The following is a 14,616-nucleotide window of genomic DNA, read 5'->3' as shown; positions in this document are numbered from 1 at the left end:
ATTCCTTAACCCATTCATGCCCATGTTGTTTGTGAACCACAATGTTTTTAAACGGCTATAACTATTGATTGAGGCCAGATTTGCTCAAAAAAACAAGTAAGGCTAATAAATGTGACTATTGCCTTTCATTTGAGTATTAACAGTTATAAGCATCAGCTCTAGAACTAAAGTTATTACAATTAGTCTGATTGGATTCCGATGGAGCAGTGATGCCAGGGACAGTATGCGTTAACGACGGAAAATAAATTTTTCATAAATCTTCGTTATGTTGCAGTATTATTGAATACTGATAAAACTTATTAATTTGGACTGTCTTTGGCTACATTTTCCACGTAATTGGACTATTTTAAATATTATAGGACATTTGTATTGAGCATTGGATGGTAAAAATTTAGCAGCTTCTAGCACTGCGAGGGAAGCATCTATCTTTATGAAAAAGGCTTTTTGTGTTTCTTGTCTCTATCGTTTTCAAAGAAAAATAGTTTTTAAACCTTACATGCACTAGAAAAAAGTTGGGCATGAAATGGTTAATATCGGTAGGGTCACTAAAAGTTTATCGGTAGGCCGGGTTGTTGTCAAATTGAGTGGATAGTCCGGAAACAGGCCGCAAAGATGTCTACGATATTAAAGCTGTAGAGTGTCAATGGCCCTCGTTCCAGAAGGATTCGAAGAGTTTTTCTTCGGATTGAGGGCTTTTGACAGGTCTCGTGCTCGATTGGAATGACACTCACAGATAAATAATAAGAATGAGATAGAGATGGCGTGTCTTTATCCAGATGGATTCAGCGTCTTTATGCGATACAGCAACAATAAAGTATTAGTTGTGTTCGTATTAATTTACAGCATCTGTGCGCGGTTCAACAGTAGTAAACCGATAGGTGATGAAACGCACACAAACGTAGCTTTCATAAGCAGTGGACTGCTTTTTTCGCCTCGTTTTGTTTTTATTGTGATAAATAAACGGTCCAAATTTTCAATACGAAGTAAAATTTCGCGGAGTTTTAGGATGGCCTTTTATTGGTTCTAAAAAATATCTCATTGATGGTGTTCACTTCCCCAAAAGATTGCGAAAACTGTGGAAACCAGAAACTCTGGGGGATTTAAGAATCACCTGGAATAACCTGGAATCGTCAAAGAATTTTTCAAGTCGTCACCTATAGTAAACTTATGAAATTAAGCTTTTAGATAAATAAAAATCAATTTTTCAGAGGTTATCAATTTTTGCAGTTATTTTATTTGTTGTATTACTCTTGTGGCAGAAATGAACTTAAAGCTCCGTCAATTTGGAGTTGATACATTTTTTTTTGTTCGATACAGTGCTGCTAGTGGTCTGTTGTGGAATCTTCGCACAACAATTTGTTTAAAAGTGTTTCTCTTAAAACTCTTCAAAAAATTTTAAAGAGTGTGAAAGAATACCCGAAGGCATTTAGGTCTTCAAACCATAAGACAATTTCGGTTCATATTCCTCGTCGGCAAACAGAATTTCTGTGTATACTATCGAGACATCACTCGGTATAAGCCAGTTGTTTAGTGTACACGCAAGACGTGTGACTTTTTGGATTTTTAGTGTCTAACTAGTGCTAATTTTGGTACTAGTTTAGATACATCGTCTAACTAGACAACCAGTTGGTGCTAGTTACTGACGAGGAGAATCCGAAACACTAAAACAAAAACCATACTTTATGTAAGGTATTGTGTCCTTATGCACAAAAAATATTTGGCATAGTCCAAAATCTTCCCATTTGGGAATTTGCATAAAGAAAACCCGACATGGTCGTGTATGAGAATGGCAAAGGAGTTGAAAATGGCCAAAATATGTACAAGTATTAACACGTTACAAGGAATGATTGGCTCTACAGCGGTAGACGCCATCAATTCGTCGAAGCGGTTTGAGTTGACCAGAAATTACGTTAGGACGTAATAAAGATTTCTAAAGCAAAATCAGAATTTTCAGACGGTGATATGCTACGGTCCGTTCGGAATAGTACAGTTCGAAATATACTTGGGAAGATATCCTCGACTATCGGCTTCCAGTCTACTTTCTACTTCTGCCTGAGTCAGGTATACAAACAAGCCAATTTAACGACAACCAACAGTCTCTCGATCTAATGTACATTCTTGCCATCATGAGAGTTGACGAAAAAGTTCTGCTCCGACCAAACGCAGCGGTCGTTGACTTTAAGTTTTGTACAAATCGACCGAGTTTGGGTGAAGTGGAATACCTTTTGATGGTGAAAATGCAGCTTTGGCGTAATGAAGTCGCCTATCTTCAGTATCATCATCTCCGCTATGCAGTATTGAAATCAATCAACATGTTAGACCAAACCGAACGTTTGAAGAACAACTTGAACCGCGTAATTGAAAGTGATAACGTTGGAATTAGGATTCCCGTGCAAATAGAATATGATTATATAGAGGTATGGCGACATGACCTACCGCGTACTAATCCTGGGCAAATTGAAAAAAGGCATGCCGCAATACGGAGAAGCAGAATCCGTTACACCAGATGCTACAAGAAACTTCCCGGGTATTCCCAACGGTGTTCTTCCTACTTGACTATAAAGATCAAAACTCACGGAACAGCTATTAAGCATACTATGCTATGTACTAAACTCCTACGTGAAACTATTTTAAGAAGACAACACACTGTGGACAACCAAACCAAAACAGCTTTCAATACCTAACAGCGGTCAAATTTGTGGCGGCTGTTCCGGCCATAATGACAACCACAAAAAAAATCATTCAGTACCCCAAAATCAGCTGTAAGCAACAGCGACGAGGAAGTTAATAACAACGACGACGATTTACTACGGGTTACTCGTAAGTCCAAGAAACAGGGAAGAGCATCTGATCGCTGACATCGCGGACAGCTACAATGATGATGACAGTAACGCAAACGACAGGAGTTAATCTAATGACCTCCCCTGACGCACTAGACAAGCAGACAAACGTTACTTCGCCGCGAAAGAAGATCTTTGCGCGCATTCAAAAATTACGTGCACGAGATCCAACAGATAATCAATAATATTTCTTTTGGTTTTTATCAGTCTTCCCATATGCACATCGCACACAATGTTCGCTCTGGTTCTGTGCTCATATTAAACCCACACTTCGTGTACGGACTCAAACACACTGTTTCGTACCTAAACACGTGCACATGTTCGCCTGCACAACTGAACCCCATGTACGTACACGGTGCGCGTACACATCGGTTCGTGGCACCAGAATTCTCTTTCTCACTCTCATCGTCACTAGCGCTGACTCTTTTTGCCATGTGCGAATCGTTCTCGTGTACGCACCTGGTGTACGTACACGGATGTTTGAACTAGTGTTTGCACATCGTTTGCTTGAGTGCGATGTTCGAGGCGCACTTGTACATCGAGATGAAGCATGTTTGAAGTTGAACGCGTGCACGAAATTTTGTACACAGGTACAAAATTGGCCATGTTCATGGGAAGTCTGGTTTTTATTTTTATTTGTTACATATTTTAAACATATCAAAGATCCACGGCTCCGCTGAATATCATTGTTCGACATACACATACATACCCAAGAACCGCAGATTCCGTTGCCTGGGCGATGTAGTGGGAGAGCAGACTAACGATCGAAAGAGAAGCGCCTACTAGAAGCTCTGGCAAAGCTGAAAGATAAGCTGTGTGTGAAAGATAACCTGTTACACACTTAATTTTTTCTGCCGAATCTCAGCTTTTTTCGCATCTTTTACCGAATTCTCAACAGCTCAGTAAACATTTTTTTGGCTGAGATCTCAGTAAAAGTGACGTTTCATAGCTGATACTCGGAAAACATTTCACAGAAAATCAGCTAACAAATCTCACTTCACTGAGATATCAGTTTCTATATTTGCTGATTACACAGCTGTTTGGGAAATTCCGAGCCGAATTGAGTGTGTAACGGATTTGGTAACGATACAACAATGCCTAGCCGTAACCAAGGATAGTCGGCTTCCAGCCTTTGGTTAGAACGAGACACCAAGCATTCTTCAGACTGAGCCAGAGGTCGTGTACCGAGAGCCAAGAACCAAAGAAAGCAACGAGACGCACAGTGTGTACAATGCGGTCAGAAACGCTTTCAGGCGGGTAACATAGATGAGTAAACCAAACTGCTAATTGTGGCGAGAAGCTGATGCTAATTTTTGGGGTTACACCTATCGAGTCATGATTGTTAAGATCAAAGGCCCAACGACGCCGTCGAAATGTGCTCGGGTAAGCTCAAAGTTATCGTGTCTTTTCCCCCGCTATGATTCAATGACGTGGACCCTGCATGATGAAATAGAAGTAGAAATCACCAAAATTATGGACATCTCTTCCGGTCCGAATCAAATCCCCAACGTGGCATTCCATACAAGGCATTCCTGGTATTCCTGGACATGTTCAGGAGGATGATGACGAAAGGCCTGGAAGAAGGCTACTTGCCAAACAGATGTGATATCCAGAAGATAGTGCTGCTAACTAATCCAGGGAGACCACCCGTAGATTCAGCTTCACATATATGGACATAAGCCTGCTGGATATTCTCTGGAAGCTTTTGAGAAGCATTTACCAATAACGGGATAATGCACGGAACATGAAAGTGGTCTGGTAAACTGGCAGTTCGGAAAAGGTGGAAGCAATCCAGACAGTCATGAAGAGAACAGAGAAGACATCCAAATCGAAGAGAAGGGAGACGATGGACTTCAAGCATCTGTTTAACTACGTCAGCATGCGAATTCCCGAATATCTTTAGAACCGACACAAATTCGGAACAGAAACCGATGAAGGTGAAGGCGAGAGAGCCACAAACTCTATACTTGACCCAACTCTTCGGAACATGATATATAATTGCGGTCTAATGTTGCCTATTGGAATCGAGATAGATGGGTTCTCCAATAACCTCATTCAAACAGTTACAGTCGAGACGCTGGAAACGGTGGGGGAAGCTGACCATGGAATTTTATCAAGCAATAGAACCGAACACTCGACGAATAGAGTCAAGTCATAGCTAGCTCACAACAAAGCGGAGGTAGTGCTAGTTAGTAACTGCAAAGCGCTTCAGCGGACGATTGATTAAACTTCAATAACCACGTCGACTATGCTTGTGAGAAAGCGGCGAAGGATATCCCGGAGCCAATGCGCTGAAGAACTCGTGCGCATACAGAACAACGAGTACGCAACCCGATTATTTCCGAATGTTTGTTTGTGGACGCAAGCACGGAGAGATAGACTTTCATCTAATCCAGTTCATATCAGGTGACGGCTTCAGAAATGATCTGCGTCGATTAGGTCACGCGCCTACATTCTACTGCCCGGAATGTGAGCGTGAGGAGGTAACATCAGAGTATGTGGTCTTCGTTGCACTAGATTCGAGGAACGGCGAAGCGAGAAACCGGCTCTAAGGGTAGCAAATGTCGCACTGGAGATATACAAAGACATGGAACACCGTCAATAGAATAGTCGCGCAAATACTAGTGAAACTACAGAGGAGATTGAGTAGATATTAACGAAGGGTTGACCAGAGCTGACTATTCGGATAAGCACTCCCTACCAGTCGCTCCGTGGAGTAAGCTAGATCCACCAATGGGACTAATTCAAGTCGCTCGCGAGACTGCACTGGTTGCGGGCCATCGAGGTGCCAGTGTACAGAATGTCACGTTCCGTCCTTGAGTGAGCTAGATCCTCACGTCGAAGTACCGACGGTGGGTATTGCCAATCCTAGGAAGTTATGCACCGTGAGAAATTCCGCGGCTAGGGAACTCTCTGTCGAAGTATGGCAGATTCATTGTATTGGACTATTCGAGTAGATCGCGATAAAGCTGGTAGCAAAATGGCTCACAGAAACGGACATCTGTATCTATCGATATAAACTCCGCCGTGAAGTCGAAGTCAGATATCAATTAAGGAGGCTTTGAATTGATGATGAAATAACACTTATCTGCATATACCCAATGTAGTAAATCGCTTATCATTTTCACGATCAGGCAATAAATAGGTGTTAAATGATGGCTAGTTAGCTCATATCGATCAAGCTCAAACCTTCGTTATCTTATAAAACCTAGCCCATAGATTCTCTTTGGGGGCTCTGATTTGTAGATTTGAGATTACGGGTACCACTACACTGGAAACACTACATTAGATGTTGTAACGTGTCGTAATCCTGGGTCTACAAGTGTCCCGAGAGACAAACTTTTATGGGTATTTTGATTCCTCAAATGACATGGATCATGTGGACATGACAAACTGACGCCTGATAGTGGCATACGAAAAGACTCGTCCGCTTCCGATTATGTTTGTGTAAAGGCCTACCTTCACGAAGTGCCGAACCGTGAGAATTAACTGTCCATGAGCTCTTTTTAGGAAGTTTTGATTCTTGTGCATTAACTCACAGAATCGTGACGACTAATTTGCCGAAAAAGTATTAAATTATTCAATTGTTTGCTCCAGAGAGAGAACACTTCGAAGATAGTTTGTAATCTTGCACAGGTTACAAGCAAAAATCAAAGAAGAATTGTACCCGTTAAATGACCTTGCCTCGTAGAACGGAGTTATCATGTCCTATCAGGTATAGGTATAATTAGGGAAAACACTTTCCTGTTGCGTTGATTGGCAATTTGAACAATTTGACAATGAAAGTGTCTTCATAGTAGTCTCATTTCTATTTCGATTCACTATCTAATAATATAGCTTCGATTAGAGTACGTCATATTTTATATTTCCTAAGAAGCCAAGAAGCATCTAACGCTGCACGTAATATCTCTACAAATTACCTAACTTTGTTAAAACTGCGAAGAGCGTTAGATGCTTCTTGGATTCTTGGCTTGGTGAACCAAGCCGTCAACTGCGAAAATGCTTTGCTGTTTGTACAGTGTATAAGTAACAAAGCAGCACAAGTAGAATTTGTTTGCTTATTTTACTGTTAACAAGCGTTGTTTTTTAACTTCTGGTGTGTACGAATTGGGAAGGTAGGTTCAACGATCGACGTTTATAATAGCATTTATGACAAAAAATTCTCATCGTACGGTCAACCTATCCGAGGTACTACTAATTGAATACGGTTAATTGCTATCTTACTGCAGGTGGCAGATTAAGTAATCCTCCGGCAGGTTAAGCCACTCTCTGGAGTCGTTTTCAACATTCGATGATAATGTCGTCCAGATATTTGTTGATAGCGATGCTATTTAAACATTGCCTTAATAAGCTTTTACAGGCGGGACCTCAATTGCTATTGAGTATAGTACGGTTATGGTACTGGCCGCTGAGAAGTAGAAATGTGCCCAAAAAGTCAAGGATCTTGTAGAACAAAACCGTCAGACATCAAGTAGTAAAGGAGTAAGCCGCCTAGTGTCTACTGTTCGGGTCACTGTTTCCAAAGCGTTTTCAAAAACCAGAGTAGGTAACTTCAACACGGTCTACATACGGAATCGTAGACGTTGACTAACGATCAAATCATCCATAGCGTCCATATGAAGACGAAGGCAGTATATCTGGACTGCTTATTGACCTCTTAACCAAACGCTTTCTGAAAACCCTACGACAATGTATTACCTGCGGGACTTAAATACGGATATACATTCTGATAATGGAAGAAACCTGGTGAGCTCCAGAAACCAAAAAGCTCTTCAAATTGCTGAAAAATAGCTAAAATCGTGAAAGGGTTTCAAAAAAGTGTACCACGTCAAACCACCAGGTGCTCTACATTTTGGAGGCTTGTGAGAGGCTACTACAGGTTCAACAAAATTGTGGTGACATGGAATATCTTGGAAAAACTCCTTTCGAAAACTTCAACACACTTTTGGTTTATGTAGAAGGTTTCCTAAACATACGACTTAAAGAAACCTGAATAAGATGATTCTACGGAATCGTCATACCGGGTCACCTTCTAACCGGATCCGTGCCAGGCAAATCCCGAGCCTGACTACAGTGATGTACAATTACATTGGGTAAACCGATGAATAAGGGTGATCCCTCCGACGGTTTCGCGTGGCCGGAAGGTCCATCAAACGCTGGAACGGAAGACGGAAGGCTAGATTACGAAATCCGTCCGCGTCTTGGATCAGGAGGTAGTAATACCGGCCATAACCGTCAAAAAGTGTTTGGCCAACATGAACATCGTCATACGGATGCGGAAGTTAAAACCGGAGGTGTCGGAAGTTCCGTTTATAAAAGGAACGATTGAAAGTGCTCGTCAAGGATATCTTTCCTGCGAAGCGTAACGTGCTTGTGATCACGGACGACGAAACGTTACGTTACGTTACGTCCGACGGCAGTGACTCACAGGGGACCGGTTATCTGACGTCCTCCAGGAAGGAAATGAGCAGCGACGTAGTTCCCAAAGAAGATTTCCTTGTGACTGATAATCGGTGAAAAGGGGATGTCAACGTCGGTCTTTTCTTAGTAAACTTGCGGTCAACGGGGAGGTGTACATGATGGACCGGAGCTTACCGGAATGTATGGCCCCAAAGAACGATGTTGTGTTCTGGCCGAAGATCACATTACGCGAAGCCGTCGCTAGAGGAGATGGAGCGTTTGAAAATCCCAGCCGTTCTCCTGCCTCCGGAATCCTGCCTGAATAGCGAAGTTCTGGTGATCATAATTCATTTCATGAATACCGATCGTCGCGATACAAGGAGGTCAGCTAGAGGTTAATAATGGTGTCTTCCAAGAGCACATTTTTTTTTCTTCTATCTAAAGCAACTTTTCTATTACTGCGAGTATCGACACGAAACTTTCACCGCTGAAATACGTGTATTTTCCAAACATTTTTTGTCAAAACATTACAAATGGAATATCTAGAAGCGTTGCTACAGAAAAAATCAAAAGTCTGAATACTAAGTGAACCTAAAAAAAAAATCCACTCCAAAACTAGTTCATAATTTCAAGAAAATTATGTAATCCAGCAGTGTCTGAAACTATCTCCAATAAACCTTAGCAATAGTAGTGTGAATTATGAAGAAAACGTAAAAAAAACTGGTTTAAGTTACCCCTACCAACACATAGCTATGTATCATCCATCTTAATATATAAATAAATGGAACCTTCAGCAAAGTTATTCCAAATCAACCTTCACGTAAAAGAATTAAGTGAATTCGACTGAACTTTCCTGCCCAGCTTACGGCAGAAGTCGAATTCATACTACATTTAGCTTAACTTTCCCCTTGGCTTTAGCGGCAAGAGCTGTTCATGAAATGTATTCCAATTAGTTCTAAACTTGTTCGAAGTACTTTTTACAACAGAATTCATTTAGTTCTCATTTTTAATTCTGATTATTTCATTATTTTCTTATTGATAAATCACTCATTCCTATACAGATTCGAACCCTCTCTCCGGGATCAAAGAAACAATCTATTAAAGGGCCACACCATAGACGAAGACTATACAAACAATAAACGCAAGCTACGCAAGTCAAACTCCAGGCCAGATGGGGTTGGGGGCAGGGGTTTAGCGACAGTTCATATGCGCCAAGGAAGATGCTAGGCGACATTCGATGTACGTATAGATACCTGATCCTCTTAACCGGCATTTGTGTCACTGTGATGTCATCTCCGTCCCATTCTGTTCATTCTGTCGCGAACAGCCAACCAAATGTGGTGCACTTTGATAATGGTTCGGCTTAACTTTCGGCAAAACTTTCATTGCTTGCTTCAACGGAATCTGATGCTGCTGCTGCTGCTGCCATGTCGAAGTGAACCATTTTCGGCAAGGCAACGAACCGAACTGAATCCCATCGATTTTCTTCGTTGAACCTCTAATACTATTATCCTTGACGGTAGCTTCTTGCCTGACTTCGTAACGAGTAACTTATCGGAAAGCAGCGAATGGAACTTATCAGCCCAGCGGTGTGGAGCTTGGGGAAAATTTTCAATATTTACAGTCGGAAACATTCGACAATCCAGCAGCTGCTTCGATGCTTCCTGTGGTGTATTGTTAGTGACAGTTATGCCATACATGGGAGAAAGTTCAACTTTTAAAAAATCCACATAAAACATCCTGTTCGTGATCGTGAGATTGCTCCGGTGTACGTCAACCAGATTGGAATATTTCAGCAAAAAGACTGATTCTATTCTGACTTAGTTTTTAACTTTATTTACATATATCGCTGATGACGATGCCAACTGGATTGAAAGATCGATGTGATTCGTTTTTTCTTTTATTTGTACAATATCTAGCTCTAGACGACAACTATCTAGGCAAGAGTGGAGGCAGTGTTCGTTTCCGACATTTCCGAAGGCAGTAGGCATCATTGATCACTTTGGCGGTGGATAATTTTCCACAATATTCCACGATTAAAATCAATTCAGGCTTTATTGTGGGGTGTCGGTGAGTGAATTTAAAATTGTGTGCTTACGTTTACACCACACTCTCTGCTAGGCACTCTCGCGCACACCTACACTGGCACTAAAAAAAAACGGGGAAGAAGGTGCATTTCTATTGGTTTGCAAACTAGTTTCAAAACGACGCTGCTTGTTCCGGGGCCGGTTCGCTACACACTTAGAGCTGCTCGCTGCGGATCCAATAGGGCGAGTTGGATGCTGAGTTGCAGTAGTTTCGTTGCTGCTGTTGGCAGTTTGTTGGTTGGGGGATGGAGAATGTGGAGAAATCGGATTACAAACGTGTACTTACTTACGACAGAAATGGAACCGCGCTGAACGGAATATTAAGTAGGAGGGGGATAAAATTAACGGAATGATAAGATTCAATTCTCGGAAAAGCTCGATCTATGGAGGGTGACGGAATTTCGAACACAACGGGTTGATAGTCAAGGGATGACACTGGGAACTACAGGGGCTGTAAGGTGCACTTATTCCTGCCCGTTTCGTGATTTTTATTGTTATCTAGATATGAATCCGAATGATTGCTGAAGTACCTCACTGCTGTCGCTGTTCAAAATAGCAACTGGTTGCTCTAGCAAATTTTGACTGCATTTTGGGCGAAATAATTTTTGCATTCAAAATAACAATGGCCAAAATTCGATATGATGGTGTGGTTAGCGAGAAAAGACCATTATCACTTGAACTGTGCTGAATGTAACTGCATGTATTCAAATATCCATAAGTTTTATATTTCTGCTATTCATAGCCTGCCCGGTTTTTCGCCTTATTTGCACTTTGGCCTCTTCTAGTTTTTCATTTCTAGCTTAGTAAATTTACAATAATTGCACTTATTTCTATTTTATATTTTTCAATTTAGCGTTTTCAGTTTTTTTTTAACTTTTTATACTCCCTGTTCTGGTGCGTGAGGTGATTGATGTACATGTAGTCGACATATACAATTGCAGGCACTAAATTCCAAAAAATCACCGTGATTGTGTTATATTTACATTTATTTCATCGTAAAGTATAAGAGTCTAACTCTATTCAAACTTTTAGCAAAGTTGATCTACAAAAATGCCATTTTATACGGAAAATTCAGAGCTGTGTGTTTCTCGATGACAACTGCAATTATATAGAGGTTTTAAGTTTTTATTATTTAAAAATATATGAAAAATTGCGATTGCTTTGAAATTTTCAAAATAAGAGTACTTGTTCTGCGAAAAAAACACTTCAAATTACAAATTGAAAAATACGCACTTGGCAACACTGTCGCCAAAAATGCGTATTCAATATGATAAAGCAATTCGTCAAAACCGGAGATGCTTCAATGGATCGAGAGGTGCGACAATCGACAAAAATTAAGATTATTATATAGAGTACTTGACAATCTGTAACTGTATTAGTGAGTTCAACGATTTGTTTTCCTCCACCATATTCTGATAAGTGGAGGAAAACAAATCGACATTAGTTTTTCAGTCGGATTACTCACATGATAAATTCCGACCAACCGGCATAGCACGTCTCCGGAATAAGTTTCACAGCGACAGAGCATTTAAACACCTTCCTAAATACTTTAGGAAAGCGATTTCAAACGTTTGAATTGACTGACAGTTTTACATGACAGCTAGAGTAAAACAAACCTCCAAGCAGTGTGAGTGAAATGATTTGCAAAGAACTTTACATTGGCCCTAGACGAATAATTCCGTCCAATTAGATTGAAATGTGTGAGGGTTATTTACGAGTATGAATTACTGTTTTCGATTCCTTCGCGAGGAATAACCCAAATATATTCTTTTTTCTGATATCCTTTTTTCTCTTTTTCATTCTGATTTTAAATGATTTAAGCATTTGACAACTTATGGATTTTCTAACTTTTTTGGTTTTTTGCAATGTTTATTAGCTGATGAGGATAACCCTAATCACAAAAATCCTGCTTCAATGATGTTAGGCATGTGCTTCCTTATACATACAGGTTTAACCCAATTTGCTCTTTAGGAAGAAATAGCAACTTTTCTTACATTTCTTATAATGATCTGATTTTTGCGCTATTGTGATGTTTTTGTTTTTGCCTTTGAAACTTCTTATGCTGTATCTGCAGTTTATGCAGATTTAGACTTACATTTTGCGTTCTTAGGATCGTCAGGTGTCTTTAGATCTTTTAGATTCCTCTCTCTTTTTTAAGTTTTCTTCATATTATACCTATATTTTTTTTAATTTTTCGCCCTTTTCATCGTATTCTACTTTGTTACTAGTTCTGAATTTTGTATATGTTAGTTTTATCTCTCTTCGACTGTTTTGGTCACTCTGAGTTGAACGTTTCTTCTTAGTATTATATCATCGTCTTCTGGTTTTCTGCATATTTGAACTACTCCGTTTTTCTTCCGCACTTTTTGTTGATTTTGAATTTCTTTTTCGAACTTCTAGGTTCTCTACATTTCCGACTGCTTCTGCCACTTATTACCATTTTTGTTTTGTTTGTAATTTCTTATTTTCTACAATCATGATACTACTCACATTTGCTGCAATTTGCATATGTATGCGACCCTGTTCTTCAAGAGCCTCTTCTGTTGTTTTAGTGTCTAAATGTTTTGACAATTCAACTGTCTTTTCAGTTTATTTTCCTTCATTGCTGTTCTGGTTTATTTGTTTTTTGTTGATATTTTTATTTTTATTATTTTAGGAATTTCAGAATTTCGTTTTTTATTTTTTCATTGATTACATATTTTCTTATTTTTGTTTTTTCTGAGTTCGCTATTTCCTGTTAATTGCACATTTGGTGCCTTGCCGATTATGTTGTTACTGTTTTTTTTCTCTGATCAATTTTGACTTTTTCAATCCTTTCGGCTATTGCTAATTTTTAAGCTCTTTCTAACTTTACTCTCAAAGTTCTGATTATAGCTTTGCTGTTTTGATCGTGTTTTTTCTGCTTTTTGTGCCTCATTTAGTCTTTTCTGCAACTTACTTATTGGCTTTGTCGTCTTTTCTACTTTTGCTGTCTTTTGAACAATGTCTGTGATTTAGACGTTCTCTGTCATACTTTTTGTCTTGCGTTCGTGTTTTTTTGCTCTTTCCGCTTTTTTATATTTTTTCGCTTCATTTTTGTGCTTTATGAATCATTTGACCGTTTCTGATTTTACTCTTTTCTGCATTCAACCTTTTAAACGTTTCCTACCATTTGAAAAATCCCATTTTTTAATTTTTTTCAATAATTTCTTATTATGTCTACTTAAATATTTGTTCTCCACTTAACGATATTTGCTTATAGCTTGGCGATTAACCCTTAAATGCGCAATGTTGTTTTAAAACAACATTGTGAACACTATCTCAAAATTATCATAGTAACGTATTAAAACTGTTAGACAATTTTCAGAAAATTTGAAAAAAATTGCCTTGCGCCTTTAAGGGTTAATGTGAGCGGTGAGTATTGAGCTTTGACATCTGAGTTCTGAGCTCTAGGCGCTTCGTTTTGCATTCTGAGCCCTGAGTTGTGAGTTCTAAAATTAAAGATTTGAGTTTTACGCTTTAAGTTTTGAGTTTTGGGTTCCAGAATCGGAGTTCTGAGAATCATCAGATCATCCAGATCCGATGATAGATTACAAGTCGGCGCAAACAGAGTTCTAAGGTCTGAGTCCCAAGTCATGAGTTCCAACTGCTAAACTCTGGGACCTGCTTGATGACGGGATTCTGCGATCTGAATTCAATGTTAAACCTTGGTGTTCTCAGTGTTTAATATTGATTTTTGGCTTTTGAATTCAGGGTTGTGAATTTCGAGTTTTTACTTCTCAGTTTGAGTTATGTTTAGAGTTCTGACTTCGGGATTCTGAGTTCTGATTTCTGAGATCTAAGTTCTGGACTCCGAGTTTTGAGACCCTAAGTTCGAAATTTAGGAGTTCTAAGTTCTACGTATCCAGCTCTGAATTTCGAGTTCTGAGGTCTGCGTTCTAAGTTTTGCGATCTGTGTTCAGAACCTTAAAGTCAAAGTTTTGATTTTAGATTTTTGAGTTATGAGTGCAGTTTTCAGTTTTGAAATCGTAGTTTGGATTCTGGAGTTTTGAGTTCTTAACTCTAAGCTCTGAGCCCTAAGTCTGACTTCTAAGCTCTGAGTTGGATATTTTTGGCGTAAATTACGAAAATTGACAGGATGATTGCAATTGTAGTTTCGAATTCTGAGTTCCGAGTTTTGAGTTCTGAGTGCTGAACTCTGAGTTCTGAGTTGTAAGTTCTTAGTTCTGATTCCTGATTTCTAGTTCTGAGTTCATAGTTCTACAAAGTTTTGAGTTTGAAGTTTCGAGTGAGACGTTTTGAGCTGTGTT

The 14,616-nt window shown here is 39.6% G+C and overlaps 1 protein-coding gene across 3 annotated transcripts in view; it reads right to left on the bottom strand.

Moving 5' to 3' along the window:
• Positions 1 to 14,616, bottom strand: part of LOC131677719 (sterile alpha motif domain-containing protein 5) — a 668,233-nt gene that overhangs the window by 108,921 nt on the left and 544,696 nt on the right. Inside the window, exon 9 of one of the 3 annotated variants that reach the window (XR_009303417.1) lies at positions 9,494 to 10,544. The exons of the other annotated variants lie outside the window; for them this stretch is intronic. The gene's annotated coding sequence lies outside the window, so the exon portion shown is untranslated. The remainder of the gene's footprint in view (positions 1 to 9,493; positions 10,545 to 14,616) is intronic. 3 annotated transcript variants of the gene reach the window in all.

Source organism: Topomyia yanbarensis, chromosome 1 (assembly GCF_030247195.1).
Source record: "Topomyia yanbarensis strain Yona2022 chromosome 1, ASM3024719v1, whole genome shotgun sequence".
Classification (NCBI taxonomy): Eukaryota; Metazoa; Arthropoda; class Insecta; order Diptera; family Culicidae; genus Topomyia; species Topomyia yanbarensis.
The sequence above is the reverse complement of the archived record's forward strand: the minus strand, read 5'-3'. Positions and strand labels throughout refer to the sequence as shown.